This window comes from Rana temporaria, chromosome 11 (assembly GCF_905171775.1).
Source record: "Rana temporaria chromosome 11, aRanTem1.1, whole genome shotgun sequence".
Classification (NCBI taxonomy): domain Eukaryota; kingdom Metazoa; phylum Chordata; class Amphibia; order Anura; family Ranidae; genus Rana; species Rana temporaria.
In genome coordinates, this window is record NC_053499.1 from 39,559,102 (window position 1) to 39,577,355 (window position 18,254).

General features: G+C 46.5%; 1 protein-coding gene across 2 annotated transcripts in view; it reads left to right on the plus strand.

Annotated features, from left to right (window-relative positions):
- Positions 1-269: 269 nt before the first annotated feature.
- Positions 270-18,254, plus strand: part of CPT1A (carnitine palmitoyltransferase 1A) — a 109,372-nt gene continuing 91,387 nt past the window's right edge. For both annotated transcript variants that reach the window (XM_040328372.1, XM_040328373.1), the window contains exon 1: positions 270-366. The gene's annotated coding sequence lies outside the window, so the exon portion shown is untranslated. The remainder of the gene's footprint in view (positions 367-18,254) is intronic.

Below are 18,254 nucleotides of genomic sequence, written 5' to 3' on the forward strand. Positions count from 1 at the left end.
ATCTGAATCCGGGCCCCACACTGCATTTCTATGGTGTGAACTGGCCCCTTGAGGTGTTTAACGCGTCTGTTCTGCGTTATCGTCTCAAGCAGGAAGTCCAAAGTGAAATATTGAAATGATGGCAACGACGCCAGCGATTTCCTCAGCATCGCCTGCCACTTGTGGGTTTGAATGAAATTCCATGGCAGCCAGCTAGGAAGCTCCAGCTTGTGTAGTGTGTGTGTGTGAGGAAACAATGCAGGTCCCTCCCTCTTGTAGGAAGGCGCAGGGCGGGGGAGGGCTGACTTTCCATTCTGTGAGGGTTGCAGGGCAGAGAGGCTTGGAGATCTGCAGAGCTCAGGCTTATCAAGAGGAGAGCACAGGCAGGTAACACATGCTTCCATTCTAGCAACTTCTAACCCTGCATCCTTTTCCCTGGGTATTGTATTGTTTGCTTTTCTCCCATCTGCTAATACAGGAGGACCATGCCACACATGCAACTTTATACCGGTGTCACCCATGGTGATGATGTAGTTGTCGCCGGTCATTGGGATGAGTAACCCTTGCATTGCCAGGGTCTTCATCAACGAGAAATGTGCCGCAACCTGTGATCTGTCATCAGACCGCAAGGGACAGCTGTCATCTTATTCCTATGGGCAACTTTAAGGGAGCTTTCATTAGACAAGACTGGGCTGTTGTGATCTGGTTGCTATGGGTTACCACATTAAAGGGCCCTTCCTTAGGCAAGACAACTGTCACCTGGCTGCTATGGGTAACCACATTAAAAGGCATTTCCTTCTACAACTGTCATCTGGTTGCTATTGGTAACCACATTAACGGGCCCTTCCTTAGACAAGACGGCGGTCATCTGGTTGCCATGGGTAACCACATTAAAGGGCATTTCCTTCGACAACTGTCATCTGGTTGCTATTGGGAACCACATTAACGGGCCCTTCCTTAGACAAGACGGCGGTCATCTGGTTGCCATGGGTAACCACATTAAAGGGCATTTCCTTCGACAACTGTCATCTGGTTGCTATTGGGAACCACATTAACGGGCCCTTCCTTAGACAAGACGGCGGTCATCTGGTTGCTATGGGTAACCACATTAAAGGGCCCTTCCTTAGGCAAGACAACTGTCACCTGGTTGCTATGGGTAACCACATTAAAGGGCATTTCCTTCGACAACTGTCATCTGGTTGCTATTGGTAACCACATTAACGGGCCCTTCCTTAGACAAGACGGCGGTCATCTGGTTGCTATTGGTAACCACATATTGCTAGTTGCACAATGCCAGTTATCACGTTCATTGTATGGTGCCAATTCATTCAGGACCTGCAGAAATGTCCTTTTTCTTTGTTACTTTCTATTTTGATATTGTTACATTTATGTGATACATTAGACATCAGGGCCTCCAAAAATGTTACAGTTTTCTTACATCTTAAAATATTTCTATGTTAATATTTTGTATTGTTGTTTTATTTTTATTTTATGTGTTGCAGTGCCTGTGATACATTAGACATCAGGGCCTCCAAAAATGTTACAGTTCTGTTTTCTTACATCTAAAAATATTGCTATGTTAATATTTTGTATTGTTGTTTTATTTTCTTAAATGCCCACACTTGTGCGGGTCGCGAACGCTCACAAAACCTTGCGCGTTCCCGACCCGCAGCCAAAACGCGCTGCTCTTTAGCAGGCGCATGGGTTACCATTCGTTCTTGCATCAGAAAAACGTGCAGTGTCGCAGCACCATGCAATTCAGTAGCGGCGCGATTTTTATTGAACTTGCGTTTTCTCATTTGAAATGAATGGGCTGCTGTACCCGCGACGTATACGTGCAAATGCGCCACACAAGCGCAAACGTAGCCTTACGTTGCACGCCGTTCGTTCATACATGGGATATAGTCCTGATTATTATGGATTTATATAGCGCAAACATTTTACGATATAAAGGGAGACGGCACTGTTATCATGGAATATAATACAAGATGGGTTGGGCGGGGGCTGCGCCCTAGAGCTTACAATCTAAAAGCTGAGGATTATGTTTTAGGATTATTATACATTCTGCTGCCTCCATCCTGTGTAGGGAAATGATTACAGGGGATAGATTTTTCAAATTCACTTTCATGTCAGCGTGGATTAGATTGCAAGCTTTGCTGCCCACGAATCCTTTGTACTCTCTAGAACCCTATCGCTATGATCTAGATCTGATTCACAGTGGAAGGATCTCTGGCTCAGCCTGTCCTATCACATGCTGTTTGGTGGTCTCCATTGTAAAGAGAACCTTCCTCTCCTCCATTGATTCACGTTCCGTCCAGGCCAGCCAATCACAGCGCGCGACCTTTTACCTACTTTCTGTGCAGACGCCGTCATGTGCTCTCAGAGCGGGTTTGGGGGTTGGGTGCGTGACGTGTACGGAGGGGCGGGGCCTGCTTTAGGAATAGTGTAGTGTGTGAATGCTGTTGTGCCCTTGACTATAAAAAAGGGAGATGATGAGGAGAAGTGGGGGAAGGTGGAAGTCATTAGAGTGCAGAGTAATGCTATAAGAACTGGCTGCCAGGGAGAATAGAATTCCTCCTCAGCTTCCTTGTTTATCCTGTGCTGCTGTTTATAAATAAAGTTCTGGCCCCCATTCACACATGAGCACTCTGTGGTGTTTCCTTACACCTGACTGGGCGTAACACTCGGACTGCCATTGTGTGTAATTGTGCTTGTTCACTTTTCAGCGCACAGTCGTTTGTACACTCGGCGCCGCACAGTCAAAGACGTATATGAGCTATATTGGCTGCATGCATAGAGCTGTGCAGAGCCTGCCTACCGATGTCTGGGACCCGCTGCTACCACCATGAACAGTTGCTCGTTGGGAGGTGGCTGTACGTGGTTGTGCGCCAGGAGTTGCGTAAAGTATCCGCATACGCACTGGCCCTATGCTCTGAATGTACGCTATCTGCATTCAGAGCATGCTTCAGTGCATATGTAGCTGCTTTACACAACCTGTGGCGCACGACTGCTTACAGCTACCTCTTCTTCTAATGTATCTCAATGGGCAGTTGTACATGGTTGCAGGGGGTCCCAGGAATGAAAGTCAGTATGCAGGCTCTTGCACGCACACATGGAGCGTATTTTTGATATACTCAGGTGTTTTTGGCCCCAAAGACTTCAATGGGAGTGCCTGTAAACACGCATGCCTCTCTGCACTTAAAGCGGAGCTCCACCCTAAAGTGGAACTCCCGCTTATCGGAACCCTCCCCCCTCCGGTGTCAAATTTGACACCTTTCAGGGGGAGGGGGGTGAAGTTACCTGTCTAAAGACAGGTATTTGCACCCACTTCCGGCCACACAGTCTCGGGCAGACTGCGGGCATGACGTCACCTCCCGTACCCCCCCCCCCCCGTTGTGTTCTGGGAACACTCGGCTCCCAGTACACAGCGGGAGCCAATCGACAGGCGTAGCGCGACTCGCGCATGTGCCGTAGGGAACCGGGCAGTGAAGCAGGAGCGCTTCACTTTCTTGTTTCCCTCACCGAGGATGGCAGGGGGGGGGGGGGCAGCAGAGTGATGAGCGATCGCTTGTCCTCTGCTGTGGACGATGCTGGACTCCAGGACAGGTAAGTGTCCTAATATTAAAAGTCAGTAGCTGCAGTATTTGTAGCTGCTGGCTTTTAATATTTTTTTTTCAGCGGACATCCTCTTTAAAGAGGAAGTAAACACTCAGGGCCAACTTACACCTACAGGTAAGCCTAGATTAAGGCTTACCTGTAGGTGTTTGCAATATTTCCGAGACCTACACGGTCTCTGAGATATTTGCAATTGCCCCAAGCGATGCCTAAGACGGCGCATGCGCCGTTGAAGGCATCGCTCTTGGAAATTGCAAATATCTCCGAGACAGGGCACACTGTGCCGTTTCAAGCTGGAGTCAGTGTTGCCAACGTCCGTATTTTTATGGACAGTTCATAAAAAACAGGCACTTTTTCCCCCCGTTCGTAAATGTCTGTGGTTGCGGGAATGGGCCAGTAAAAATACCCGGGATCGGTTCAGCTTGGAACTGCGCATGGAGATTGGAGGCAAGGAGGTGATTTGAGGCAGGGGGTGATAGTGGCTGCAGTGGCACCGCAGAGGGTGATGGAGGCAGGGGGAGATTGGAGGCAGGGGTGTTAGTGGCAGGGGGTGATTGGAGGCAGGGGATGATGGTGGCACCGCCGAGGGGGATGGTGGCACCGCAGAGGGTGGGGGATGGAGACAGGGGTTATTCATGGCACCACAGAGGGGGATGGAGGCAGGGGGTGATTGGAGGCAGGGGGCCTGGGGGAGATTGGAGGCTTGGGAAGATTGTGGCACTGCAGAGGGGGGAGAAGGCAGGGGGTGTTGGTGGCAGAGGGGGATGGAGGCAGGGGGTGATGTGACTAAATAATTTGCCCTAATTATATCGAAAATAACAAAAATATGTTTTTTTTTACCTTAATATCTACCTTAAATCACATTGCTATTTGCCTAGCGTACTTGTTTGTAGCCTAAATATTGAAATTTGCACCTTAAAATGTAATTTAGTAACTTTTGTGAAATGCCAGTAAAAACGTGGCTATTTCCAGTAAATTTTGTGTGTCGTGCCAGTACATTTCAATCTTGTAGGTTGGCAACACTGCCTGGAGTCATGCCGTTAAAGGCGGCTCCCGCACATGTCACAGAGCTGAAGCACAGGGCCAGTCAGAGAGCCAGAGTTCGTGGCCCCCAGAGAAAGAGGGCTGAAGAATGGACGCTCGCTGCCAGCGTGGAAGACAGTGACATTGCGGGCTTCTCCTGCAGGTAAGTGTCACATAATGGGTTACTATGCGATGCATAGTAGCCCATTATGCTTTACCTTTGCAGGGAAACATAGAGGAAGTAAAACCCATCAGGGTTTACGTCCTCTTTAAAGGATAAGTTCACCTTTTCTAACATGTCACATGTTACACCTATATTCAGGGTGAATATGTAAGACCCCTTTCTCACTAACGCCGCAAAGTGAAAAGCTCTGCAAAAGCACTTGGCATTTTATAAGCAGTTTCAAGCGCCTTAGTGTGAAAGGGGTCTAACATTTTAGTGCTACAACTGCCTCCATGCCCCCCTCCCCCCAAGCACTGTGGTAGTTCATTGAAAGTTCCTGTCAGTGTGTAAGCCCCCTTTCACACTGAAGGCGCTTTTCAGGCATTTCAACGCTAAAAATAGCGCCTGAAAAGCGACTCTCAAGGCTCCCCAGTGTGAAAGCCAGAGTGCCAGAACACTGGGGCGGTGCGCTTGCAGGACAGAAAAAAAATAGTCCTGCAAGCAGCGTCTTTGGGGCCGTGGGGGAGCACGCTCCTAAACCAACCCCCGCCATTGAAATCAGTGGGCAGTGCTGCCGAAGCGCCTGCAAAGCGCTTCAGCAGCAGTGTTTTCCGGGTGCTTTTAACCCCTGGTTAACTCCTTTAGGGTTAAAAGCACCCCGCAGAGCACCGGTAAAGCACCGCTAAAGCTAGCAGCGATTTACCGCTAACGCGGCTGCGCTACCAGTGTGAAAGGGGTCTAACTGAAAGCTTCTACGGGCACCCAGCTCACACACAGTCTGCAAGAGCCCTGCATAGCACACACAATCTGCTCATCATGAGTGCAATGCTTTGCAGGCTCCCAATAAAAATAAATGAATGTACATTTTTGTACCTGCAAAAAGATGTGCATTTAGGCCCCTTCCACATGGGGACGGATCCTTTAGCGGCATCCGCCAGCTTAGCGGGAGATCTCTCCGTTGATCTCCGAAGAGTCGGCGGATGACAGGTCCCTCTCTGCTCACTGAGCATGTCCGTTTTCATCAGATCTCATCCGATCTGGCGACGTATCGATTTTAGCGGATCGGATGTCAGCGGACATGGTCACCGCTGACATCCGATGCTCCATAGACCTGTATGGAGTGCCCGTTCAGGTCCGCCGAATAAACTGACAGGCGGACCTGAACGGCCTTATTTATTTATTAAAACATGAACTTATCCTTTAAGCTGGGTTCACATATATGCGAATTGGATGTGTTTTTAACCATATCCAATTCGCATAACATGTGAGTGTGACTGGCTTTCAATGGAGCGAGTTCACACATGTCTGGGGTGGCTGCGGTACAGTTTTGAAAAGGGTCCTGTGCGTTTTTAGGTCTGGTTCAGGTACAAATTCAGGGGGAAATTCGCACCGGAACCGGTAAACAAAGACGCACAGGACTCCGAAATGCAAACCGGAGCTGCAGATATGTGAACCCAGCCTCGTGTTTTTTCACCGGTGAAAAAAATTCTGTCAGTGACCGACCCAACAGCCCCCCCCCCCTGTTTTACTTACCTCAGCCATGTATTTCTCTCGGCGGAGAAGCGCTGTCCCTCTCTGCACGGGGTCCCGGCTCTTGATTGGATAGATTGACAGCAGCGCAGCCATTGGCTCCCGCTGCTGTCAATCAAATCCAATGACGCGGGGTGGGGCCGAGTCCGGCATTCGTGTCTATGGACTGGGGTGCGCGCCTGCAAGGTAACCCCCCAGAGAGCACTTCTTCTAGGGGGTTATCTGATGAGGAGTCGCGAGAGCTGCCGAGGGACCCCCAGAAGTCGAAGATCAGGGCCACACTGTGCAAAACGAGCTGCACAGTGGAGGGAAGTATGACATGTTTGTTTTAAAAAAAAAAAATCGAAGGTTTACAATAAATTTAAACAAATGCTTTCCTCCTCTAGAGCTCCTCGTCCTCCTTGCCTGGCACAGGAAATAAACGCCTGGAGCTTTATACATGTGCAAAACCTCTTGCACAAAGGTTGTAACATGTTTTAAAAACATTCATTTACATATACAAGAGCAGTTCAATAAGAAAATACACTCTACTCATGTGTGACTGAGGGCTGGACGTATCATGTTTTTGGTGTCACGTGGAAACAGATGTGTGGCAGTGCCACACCACACCTCCTGTGATTGCCTGTCATTAGTGGATTTATGTAAGGAACAGTAGAAGCAAATATATAGTACTAAAGTTTTTATCAAGGGCTCCTTCATACTGAGGATTACCTTTTCTGCTGACCAAAATCTGCAGCAGCTAAACTTTACCCTATGCATACACCCGTAGTTGGCAGCCATGAGGACAGATTGGTACCCTGTATAAGTCAATGGCTGGTGCCACCACTGTCCACGTTCAAGCACTCATACAGGTTGTTCAATGGCAATAGGGCTGTTGACTGGCCCTAGATAGAGACCGCTTGCATCCAGGGTTGGCTGTTCTGACTGCAGCTATTCATATAGTGTGAATGCGTACAGATGCTGCTTTTAGGCCTCGTTTACACATACGTTTAAGTGACAGATCCCAAGTTCCACAAGCAGCTGCAGGCATTAAGCCCCATACAAAGCAACAAAAGACCAACAAGGTCCGCAGCTGTTCACATGTAATCAGACATGCAGTGATTACCTGTGATAGCCGTTTCACACTAGCGTCATGCGGGAACCAGCGCCATTCCAGTGCCCATTCCCGCATCACATAGAATTTGCAGGCAGTTCACACTGCCCTATGTGAACTGCTGCAGGTGTCAATAGATAGTTAATGACACCACCAGATTGGTTCACGTATTGCAGTGCGAACTGTAAATTCGGCCAGAAATCTAATTACATCCATGCAATCTGATTCTGGTGCGGACAACGAAAAAGGATCCTGCATGATTTTGGTCCGAATGCGATGCAAATTCAGCTATACAATTTGTATGGCTGAATTTGCATCGCATGACATCGCATGTGATCTGCACAGCAGTGTGGTGCGAATCACATGTGATGCCTCAATCTGTGGATGATCTGCCCTGGATTCAAACAGTTGGCATCCACAAGCCAGCATCAGATCCCCCATTTTTAGCTTGTGGATCTGGACATTAAAGCGGATGTGCGCTGAAAAAAAAAAATGAAAAGCCAGCAGCTACAAATACTGCAGCTGCTGACTTTTAATATTAGGACACTTACTTGTCCTGGAGTCCAGCACCGTCCGCAGCAGAGGACGAGCGATCGCTCGTCACTCTGCTGCCCCCCCGCCATCCTCGGTGAGGAAACCAGGAAGTGAATCGCTCCGGCTTCACTGCCCGGTTCCCTACGGCGCATGCGATTGGCTCCCGCTGTGTACTGGGAGCCGAGTGTTCCCAGAACACAACAGGGGGGGGGGTTGGTGACGTCATGCCCGCAGTCTGCCCGAGACAGGTATCTGCACCCCCCTCCCCCTGAAAGGTGTCAAATGTGACACCGGAGGGGGGGAGGGTTCCGATCAGCGGGAGTTCCACTTTAGGGTGGAGCTCCGCTTTAAAGTGTTCCCACCTTGCTTTGCATGTTTCCGCACCTCATGTTTTAGAACTCTAACAGGCAGGACAAGTCTACCTACAACAATCAGGTCAGGTAGGTAGTAGTTGGAAGTACAATAAGAGTCACTGAGTAAAGGATGTAATAAAACACAATGGCATTCTCCAAAACCTGAAGTATCAGTTTTGTGTGGACTGACCTTGGTGCAAAGCACAGGTTGCTCTGATCTGGAGTTACCGATCACTAACTCACTAATATAAAGATCACATTCATTCATTCAGTCATAGCCCTGGTGCCAAACCAGTGGCCCAGGATCCTTGTGTGGCCCTTAAGCCGCTGCAGACACAAATCAGTTTTTCCCTATTGCCCTATTATAGTAGTGATTTCTAGCAGTTTTACGTGATATGTCTCCAGTCAATGTCCCCTGAAGCATGTTCCCAGTCTTCAACAATTCCTATAGCATGTTCAAAGTTTCTTACAGTCTCTTGTATTACGTCCCTGACCATCTCTTGTATCACGTCAGCAGTCCCTGACCATCTCTTGTATCATGTCTGCAGTCCCTGACCATCTCTTGTATCATGTCTGCAGTCCCTGACCATCCCTGACCATCTCTTGTATCTGCAGTCCCTGACCATCTCTTGTATCTGCAGTCCCTGACCATCTCTTGTATCATGTCTGCAGTCCCTGACCATCTCTTGTATCATGTCTGCAGTCCCTGACCATCTCTTGTATCATGTCAGCAGTCCCTGACCATCTCTTGTATCATGTCTGCAGTCCCTGACCATCTCTTGTATCATGTCTGCAGTCCCTGACCATCTCTTGTATCATGTCAGCAGTCCCTGACCATCTCTTGTATCATGTCTGCAGTCCCTGACCATCTCTTGTATCTGCAGTCCCTGACCATCTCTTGTATCTGCAGTCCCTGACCATCTCTTGTATCTGCAGTCCCTGACCATCTCTTGTATCTGCAGTCCCTGACCATCTCTTGTATCTGCAGTCCCTGACCATCTCTTGTATCTGCAGTCCCTGACCATCTCTTGTATCATGTCTGCAGTCTCTGATCATCTCTTGTATGGCCCTAAAATTATATTTCTACTCGTATACATTTGCAGTATAACAGCTAGGTAACACTATAGTCGGGTACTGCACTGCATTACATTTTCTGGCTTCCATTAAAGTTGAACTACAGTTAATTTATAAACAAATTCCAGTTAAAAATCATAATATAATAAGGAAAACTGGATTGTTTTAAATGCAAGTTGGCGTTGCCCTTTGTATCTGTGCAAGCATAACTATGCTTTGGTTATGATATGAATGAACACAGTGAGTGTGTTCACTGAGTTCATTTAGAAAAGGAAGGCATATTGACATATTTACCATCCCCTTCCCCATTGTCCATCCTCAAACATCCCCCCACAGCAGCTGGGGGGGGGGGGGGGTAACCAGCAGCACTGTGGGGGGAGGTGCAACATGGGGGGAAGCCTGGCCAGGAGAGGGAATTGGCACCACACGTAGTAGTTAGGTTATGCTCAGGCACACCACCTGTGCACGCCTATGGGGTACACAGCACTAGTGGCTCTCAGCTTAGTGTGGCGTGCTACAAAGTCCAAAAAATAAGGGTGTTGTTTAAAACAGCCAATCAGGTATTTTCTTTCATTTTCCAATATATTCTCGAGAAAGAAGATTGTGAATCATATCTGCATGAACTTTGCCTTTATGTGGCCTGTTACCTCCACCCCTCCCATGTTGTCTCATCTTTATTACTTTTATTACACTTGCTTTTTCTTGGAATTCTAAGTACTTGGCGCTTGATTAAAAACACTAATCAGTACCGATAGGCCAGCACTGAGCAGTCATTTATTATTATTATTAATTAAGATTGTCTGTCTGACACTTCTCCGTTAAAAAAATAATTATAGTCTTGACCAGGAAAATGTCAATACTTTTTTAAAGGGGTTGTAAAGGTTTGTTTTTTATTTTCTAAATAGGTTCCTTTAAGCTAGTGAATTGTTGGTTCACTTACCTTTTCCTTTGATTTCCCAATGTTTTATTTTATTTGTCTGAATCTCTCACTTCCTGTTCCTCCTCAGTAAGCTTTCCACCATCATCTGGTTGGGTGTTAGTCAGCCAGAACAGCTTACTGAGGAGGAACAGGAAGTGAGAAATTCAGACAAAGAAAACAAAGAAAAAAAAAACATTTAGAAGAGAAATTGAAGGAAAAGGTAAGTGAACCAACAATGCACTACCTTAAAGGAACCTATTTAGAAAATAAAAAATGAACCTTTACAACCCCTTTAACCACTTTCTTACTGGGCACTTAAACCCCCTTCCTGCCCAGGGGACTTTTTGCGATTTGGCACTGCGTCGCTTTAACTGACAATTGCGCGGTCGTGCGACGTGGCTCCCAAACAAAATTGACGTCCTTTTTTTCTCACAAATAGAGCTTTCTTTTGGTGGTATTTGATCACATCTGCGGTTTTTATTTTTTGCGCTATAAACAAAAATAGAGCGACAATTTTGAAAAAAAAAATATATATTTTTTACTTGTTGCTATAATAAATAGCTCAATTTTTTATTTATTTTTTTATCCTCAGTCTAGGCCGATACGTATTCTACATATTTTTAGTAAAAAAAAAAAAAAAAATCGCAATAAGCGACTGGTTTGCGCAAAAGTTATAGCACCTACAAAATAAGGGACAGAATTATTATTTTTTAGTATTTTTTTTTTACTAGTAATGGCGGCGATCTGCGATTTTGATTGCGACTGCGACATTATGGCGGACACATCGGACACTTTTGACACATTTTTGGCACCATTCACATTTATACTGCGATCAGTGCTATAAATATGCACTAATTACTGTATAAATGTGACTGGCAGGGAAGGGGTTAACACTAGGGGGTGAGGAAGGGATTAAATGAATTCCCTATATAGTGTTCTAACTGTGGGGGAAGGGGGGTGACTGGGGGAGGTGACCGATCTGTGTCCCTATGTACAAGAGACACAGATCGGTCTCCTCACTCCCTGACAGCACCGCTGTCTGTGAGAGCCGGCAATGAGAGATGATCTCATATGTAAACATATGAGATCATCTCTCATTGGCCGCACAGATCGCCTAGCAAACGGCCACTCCGTTCACGGCGATCTGTGATTGGCTGTGTCCAAGGGACACGGCCAGAACAGAAGTTCCCTGCTGCGTGCTCGGGAGCGCGCGTGGGGAACGCGGAAAGGGGCGGCCGTAAAAACACGGCGCCCCAGAGAAGTAGAACCACCCTGCGGCCGTATATAGTCCTACGGCCGTCGGGAAGTGGTTAAGTGAAGAAGAAGTGGTTAAGTTACCCCTTTATTTTTTCTGTACTCAGCCACAGACCTACAACTGCTGAGATTGGGGGCTACACAATTCATACTTCTATACTCATACTTGTATTACAGTATCTTGCTGTAACACCTGTGTAAATCATGCACACATTGTTGCACCATTCACGTAATTTACTGAAGCCGGCCATACATTCGCAGATTATTTATTTTTTTCATTCAGCCCGCAGGCTGAAAAAAAAAATTGGATTTCTTAATCCTTAATCCGTCTACCAGTATTGGTTTCAGTATCGGAGCATTTGCACGAGTAAAAGTACCACACCACATTAAAAAAATAGGTATTGGTATTGGCGAGTACTTAAAGCCTAAGGTCCGCCCGCCACTTTAAAAATTAAAAGTCTTTTAACATTAGGACACTTACCTGTCCTGGAGTCCAGCGATGTAGGCACCGCAGCCAATGTTTACATCGGCTGGTCGGGTGCTGCCACTGCCATTGCAAGTAAGGGAATCCGGCTTCACGGCCAGGTCCCTATTGAGCATGTGCGAAGCGTACTGCGCTCTCTAACTGGCCCGGCAGAAAGGGAGGGAGAGAGGAGGAGGGGAGGGGCCAAGTTGCTGATGTAATTCTCCGCTGTCTGGTCTTGCAGAAGTGGGGACAGGGTACCTGTAAAAAACAGGTACCCGCTCCCCACCGAAAGGTGCCAAATGTGGCATCGGAGGGGGGGGGGGGGGGATCGGATAAGCAGTTCCACTTTGGGGGCTCATTATGAAGATTGAGGTGAAGAATCCTGGAATTAGGCTGGGTTCACACTAGTGCGCTGTCCGTGCAAATCAAATGCGATGTCTGTGCAATGTGATTTTTGCCATACAGATAGTATGGCTGATATCGCACTATATTCAGACCAAACACGCTCAGGACCCTTTTTTTGGTCCGCACCAGAATTGGATCCCATGTTCGCGTGTTCACACTTATGCAATCCGATTCACGTCTGAACTGTCAGTTCACAGTGTGATATGCGAGCTGAAATGGGGGTGTTGTTAATGTTGTATGACACTCCCCAGCAGTTCGCATATGGCAGTGTGAACTGCCGTGCGATTCGGATGCGATGGGTGAACCCGCAGTGGATTCACTGGGTTCCCGCATCGCATGAGTGTGAACCCAGCCTTAAAGCTGAGAATTTCATAGCAGATCACTTTTTGTCCCTGTTGTTGATGTTGGGTGAAATCTGATTTCTTTCTATGGGAAACAGTTCAATGTTTGCTACTACTGTATTGTGATTGCTTGTGTTTTATGGCAACAAATAGCACCCTTCCTTTGTTGCATGATAGCAAAGCAGCTCTAGTGTTTGATTGGCTATTGTGGTAGTACAGACAGCATTCCTTCCAGACACTAATAAATTGGGCTCCTGAGATGTAAATCTGGCCCTGGCAGAAGTTCTGTTTAGTGTTGTTTGGACTCTTAGGCTGCATTCACATTGTAACGCCGCGTACGCGGCGTATTTTGCCGCGATTTGTTTACTTTATTTTTTTTGTTTAACAAATAATTTCCATTGATGTCTATGCCGAACGCCGAAAGCCGCCTGAAAAAAAGGGTCCGGGACTTGTTTTCAGGCGTACGGCGTACAGCGTTTCGGCGTGAGATGTGAACCATCTCATAGACAGCAATGGAAATTCGCCCCTCCAGCGGCACTAGCGTCGCGCTTCAGGCGTATATACGCCGAGGTGTGAATGCAGCCTTCATGGCAGCTTCCTGTAATGCCGCATACACACGATCGGAATTTCCGATGAAAAAAGTCCATCAGACTTTTTTCAATCGGAAATTCCGATCATGTGTGGGTCCCATCAGACTTTTTTCTGTCGGTATTTAGAAATAGAACATGTTTTATTTTCTTCCGATGGAAAAAAAAAAACGATAGGAAATTCCTATCGTCTGTGTGCAACTCCGACGTAGAGAAAAAACCCACGCATGCTCAGAATCAAGTCGACGCATGCTCGGAAGCATTGAAATTAATTTTTCTTGGCTCGTCGTAGTGTTTTATGTCACCGCGTTTTGGACGGTCAGAATATAGTCTGACAGTGTGTATGTAAGACTGATGGAAGTCGGCTTCATCGGATTTTATTCCATCGGAAATTCCGATCGTGTGTACGCGGCTTTAGAAGAACAGACTGCAGTTTGTTCACACTATAAAAATGAATTTGCTGCCCCTGTTATCAGTTATGGATACACAATGTCACTAACATGAGATAGTTTCCGTAACAATCTTTGATGACAGACCAAGTCTATTGGGGTGAGTTCTTCTTCTTATCTGTCTGTCCTGTTCCTTCCATTAGTTACCATTATATGAATGAAGCGTAGCCCAAAGCATGCTGGGTGTGACCCTGTACTCTGCCCCGCGCCATTATCATCAAAGGAACAGAAAGAACAATCGTCATTAGGGGTAGTGAGCATACAAAGATATTTTATTAGTACTAGACTTCCTTACACAATAAAACACTGTTATAAAGGCAGGAAGGAGTTCCATTGTTAACCTTTTCATGCCCTGTAAAAAGACATATATTATTGGTATAGTAAAGCCACATGTACACGTAGTACACCGCTGCGTTTGAAATTTTTTGGCTATAAACATAAAAAGACAAACAATAATAAAAAAAACACACTTGCTAAAAAAAACATCAAATAGAAAAAAAAATAATCCAATTTCTTCATCAATTTAGGCCAATGTGTATTCTGCTACATATTTTGGTCAAAGAAAATCCCAATAAGAGCCGGTTCACACACAGGCGACCCGATCTCAAGGCGTCTTGAGAGGCAACTTGCAAAATGACTTCAGTATTGAAGTCAATGCAAGTCGCCCCGAATCGCCCCCAAAGTAGTACAGGAACCTTTTTCTAAGTCGGAGCGACTTGCGTCGCTCCTATTAGAACGGTTCCATTCACTACAATGGGACGCCACTTGTCAGGCGGCTGAGTCGCCTGACGAGTCGCCCCAGTGTGAACCGGGTCTTAGTGTATATTGTTTGGTTTGTGCAAATGTTATAGTGTCTACAAACTATTGGATGGATACTGGAATTTTTATTTATTTTTTATACTAGTAATGGTACCAGGGGCGGACTGACAACCCAATGGCCCCCCTGGGCAATAGGAGATTATGGGGCCCCCGGGCAATAGATTATGGGGCCACAGTAGGGTGACCACGTGTCCCGGATTGCCCGGGACAGTCCCGCATTTTGCAGGTCTGTCCCGGGCACCTTCATTCCAGGACAATACAGTGTCCCGGAATGAAACTGACACAGCCACCCCCCGGGGGCCCCCAAAAAAGGCTGCCACATCACTGCTTTACACACTGACAGTACTTGTCTTGGCCGGGAATGCCTGGGGAAGCACAATCCCCCGCCCCCTGCTTGTGATTGGAGAAATCATAAATCCCACCTCTTGTGTCCAATCACTGTGTTGTGATTCGTTACAGCACAAGCTAATTTTTGAGAAGGTGGGGTGTCCCTGAATGGCAGTTTGGAAATGTGGTCACCCTAGGCCACAGTATACATACACACATACAGTATACATACACACATACAGTATACATACACACATACAGTATACATACACACATACAGTATACATACACAATATACACACAGAATACACATACACACACTGAAAAGGAACTGGAGAGCTATAATCTTGGGATTTTTTAAAAAGACAGATTTTTACATACTGTCCCTGGTTTTACTGAGGCTGGCAACCCTGATGGGGCCCCCTAGTGGCATGGGGCCCTCGGGCAGTGCCTGAATGGTCAGTCAGCCCCTGAATGTTGCCGATCAGCGACTTATAGCAGGACTGCAGTATTGCAGCGGACAGTCAGACACTAACTGACACTTTTTTGGAACCAGTGACACTACAGTTTTGGGGTTGCATGAAAAAAAACTGACAGCTCCGAGCCATGCAAGGTTAGTTCAACGATCTCCCCCCACTGAGCTGTTGAGTTCTGACAGAGGAATGCCCCCCCTGCTAGAACACTCCAATCACCACTCTCTGCCATTGGCTAAGAGCTTTGATCGGGAGTCGGTCGACTGCTGGTTTTCCAGCATCTATGTGCGACAGAAGCCAGCCGAACGGTTGGCTTCTGTCGTACAGGCCGACATACACACGGGCAGAATGTCAGATGATATTTTCAGTACCGGTAAATATTCTTTGACATTCTGCCCGTGTGTACGGGGCTTGATACAGTGATCACTACTAAAAATATACACTGACACTGTACTAATGACACTGGGTGAGAAGGGGGTTTAACATTTAGGGCTATCAAAGGGTTAAATATGGGCGTATCTAAAACACAGATCAATGCACTATTAGCACTATTATCCCGTTTTCCAAAATCAGACATATGGCGATACGTCCCCATCCATCCATGGCGGATCGGATCGGGTGAGATCTGATGAAAACAGACATGCAGATCTCTCCATAGGAGACAGCGGCGCTGCACAAGCCCCTCCCCGCTCAGTGAGCAGAGAGGGACTTGTCATCCGCCGGCTCAGTGGAGATCTGCGGAGAGATCTCCCGCTGAGCTGGCGGACTCCGCTGAGACGGAGTCTGCCTAGTGTGACAGAGGCCTTATGAATTAGCTCTAATACTGTTATTACATAAAACACGTGAACTGTGATGAGTAAGGATCTGTTTAGCTGCAGGCAATGTCTCGGATGTTTATCCAACACTCTGTATTATTAAGCACCTTTTTATTACTACAAATATTTTGCAAGTATTCTCTGGTGTGTGTCAGTTTATTTCAAGTGCTTGTTGTAAAAAAGTGCACACATGATGCCTGTGCCCCTCTAGCTAAAAGTCATTTGCAAGCAATCTTTTCTGCGTTTACAATTAAGTGAAAATCACTTAGCACGATTATTCTGTATAACGTTAAAGGGTGTAGTTATGAAAAAAAAATTTCTTTAACCACTTAAAACCCGGACCTTTATGCAGGTAAAGGACCCGACCAGTTTTTGCGATTCGGCACTGCGTCGCTTTAACTGACAATTGCGCGGTCGTGCGACGTGGCTCCCAAACAAAATTGGCATCCTTTTTTTCCCACAAATAGAGCTTTCTTTTGGTGGTATTTGATCACCTCTGCGGTTTTTCTTTTTTGCGCTATAAACAAAAATAGTTTGTTATAGCAAAAAATACTTTTTGCTATAATAAATATCCCCAAAAAAGATATAAAAAAACATTTTTTTTCCTCAGTTTAGGCCGATACGTATTCTTCTACCTATTTTTGGTAAAAAAAAATTGCAATCAGCGTTTATCAATTGTTTTTTTACAAAATTTATAGCGTTTACAAAATTGGAGATCGTTTTATTGCATTTTTATTAATATTTTTTTTTTACTACTAATGGCGGCGATCAGCGATTTTTTAATTTTTTTGTGACCGCGACCTTATGGCGGACACATCGGACAATTTTGTCACATTTTTGGGACCATTGTCATTTTCACAGCAAAAAATGCTATAAAAATGCATTGTTTACTGTGAACATGACAATTGCAGTTTGGGAGTTAACCACTAGGGGGAGCTGAAGGGGTTAAGTGTGACCTCATGTGTGTTTCTAACTGTAGGGGGCGGGGCTGGACGTGTGACGTCATTGATCGTGTTTCCTTATAACAGGGAACACACAATCAATGACACTGCCACAACGAAGAACAGGGAAGGTGTGTTTACACTCACCTCTCGCCGTTCTTCAGCTCCGGAGGACCGATCGTGGGACACCGGCGGCGATCGCGTCCGCGGGTGCCGCGGCCACGGTCATGGAGCTTCGGACCGGGACGCGTGCACGTGCCATTCTGCTGACGTATATCGGCGTGAAGGGGTCCTTAAGTGGTTAAATTAATGAACACATCATAATTACCTGCTCTGTGTAATGGTTTTGCACAGAGCAGCCCCAATACTCTTCTTCTCGGGTCCCCTGCCGGAACTTCTGGCCCCTCCTTCTTGCAGATTGTCCCCATAGCAAGCTGCTTGCTTGCTGCTCGCTCCCAAGCGCCTCTGTAAGTCTATAGGACACGGGGGGGGGGGGGGTTATTTACGAAAGGCAAATCCACTTTACACTACAAGTGCAAACTACAAGTGCAAAGTGCACTTGAAATTGCACTGAAAGTGCACTTGGAAGTGCAGTCACTGTAAATCTGAGGGGTAGATCTGAAATGAGGGGAAGCTCTGCTGATTTTATTATCCAATCATGTGCAAGCTAAAATACTGTTTTTTATTTTCCTTGTATATTGGAAATGGTTCACATCTCCACGCCGAACGCCGTACGCCTGACGCCTGAAAAAAGTCCCGGACCTTTTTTTCAGGCGGCTTTCGGCGTTCGGCATAGGAGATGGGAACCATCTCCATAGAGGGGGTCAAGGCTGCATTCACAATCGCAGCGTTTTGTCGCCGCAAATCGCGGTACAAAACGCCGCAATTTGTCGCCGCAATTCGCGGGACAAAACGCAGCGATTTTGTACGCCTAGGTGTGAATGCAGCCTAAGAGAGGAGCTACACACAGAAGTTTTTTTTTTTTTTTACAGTAACAAGTGCAGAAGTTACCATTGATGATGTCCTTTTGAAAAGCTAGTACACACGATCAGAAAATCGGACGGAAAATGCAGCTTTTTAAAGCGATCGTACGA